Consider the following 1563-nt stretch of genomic DNA (forward strand, 5'->3'; position numbering starts at 1 on the left):
GCTGCAAGCATATCAGGGTCCTGCTCGCAGCTAAGACCTCGCTCAGGGCCATCCTTTTCTTCAAAAACAGACTGAAACACGGAGGGTTTTCTCTGAAGCCACAGGTTGTAGAAGTCCTTGGGTGACAGGTGATTGACTGGAAGTAGAGGGGTAGAGGAGATCCTGAAAATGGTGAGCATTGCAGAGATTCCACCTTTTCTCAAACCCACTCGTGTCTGCTACACATCGACGGTGACTTTGCAAACAACACTTCTCAGCTGTCTGTGTGTTTAAGTGGCACATTGAAAAACGAGACAAAGGCTTGTGAAAGTGCATGTAATAATTTCTTTTCTTCTTTAACGGTGACTCATCGATTTGTTTATGACTCAGGAAAACTTACCCACTGGACTCAGTTCCCTGACTCTGCTCATGTTGGTTGTTGTCTTCTTCCTGGGGTCAAGGATTGCTTTGATGATCTCACTCCTTCTACAAACTCAGGGGGGCTATTAAAAGATCATGGCTGATTACAGAGTTCCTTTTGCTATGGCTAAGACTCAGTCACATTCTTAGGAAAAGACCAAAATGTGCTAATGAGATTTTTCAAATAAGCAAGATAAAAGGAGTTTTTGCAGAGAGGAAGTTAAGAGTTAGATTTAATTGAATAAAAGGGATAGGAGAAGCAGGGGGTGATCAGCTCTGGATTCACTGTGAGTCCAGGATTCTCACATGTGACTGTTAACAGTGCCCTGTTTTAGTTCAATAGCACATTTTAAATGAAGATAAATGAAAGAAACCTCTTTAAAAGAAGATCAGGCTAAGGAAAAGGTATACATTCTAATGAAAGCTGACTGTTCTGCTTGAGACATCTGTTTGTTTGGTGTCATCTTGCTGTACAGAGCCACACTATGAGGCATGTAGGTCAGCAGTGGGAGGAGCAGTTGATGAGCTAAACAAAGCAAAAGAAAAGCCAGGCAATTGGTTAACTGATTATTTGGGCATGTGTGCATCAGACATTTAATTCAACATATCTTAAATGTACATTAATCAGTTAGCAATATCATCTGTGTGACACCGCTCTGGAAAACCAAGGCAGAGAGAGAAAAAATAAATCAAAGAATGATCTACTTCTTCATCTACTAGAGAGACAAATTCACTCAAAGTGAATTTTAGACACTTCTAGAACTATTTCAAATGAAGTGGGCTGCTTAGGAATTGAAGTAGGTCAATTTGAAAGATTAGAAAAGGAGAAGCTTGGACGCTGTTTATTTTACCATTGCACGTAGGAGTTAAAGTCTCACTCCTGAGACACAGGCAGGTTGCACTGAATAAGGTTGTAAACCACTAATTCTCTCTTTCTGATGATCCCGAATTTCTGTCACATTCAATGATTCTGAATCCACATAGTCAAACTCTGGCACATAGTTGGTTCAGGAATTTCAATGTCTAGGTCTTACTGCCAAAGTCTTAGTAGCCTGGGGAAGTGCAGGTCCACTCAGTGCTGCAGACACTGGATGTTTCCATCTGACAAACAGTCTATCGGATGCTACAAATTTTCCATGTAAAGTCTCACAAGGCCACATAAAT

The sequence above is a fragment of the Hylobates moloch genome, unplaced genomic scaffold (genome assembly GCF_009828535.3).
Source record: "Hylobates moloch isolate HMO894 unplaced genomic scaffold, HMol_V3 SCAFFOLD_17, whole genome shotgun sequence".
Classification (NCBI taxonomy): Eukaryota; Metazoa; Chordata; class Mammalia; order Primates; family Hylobatidae; genus Hylobates; species Hylobates moloch.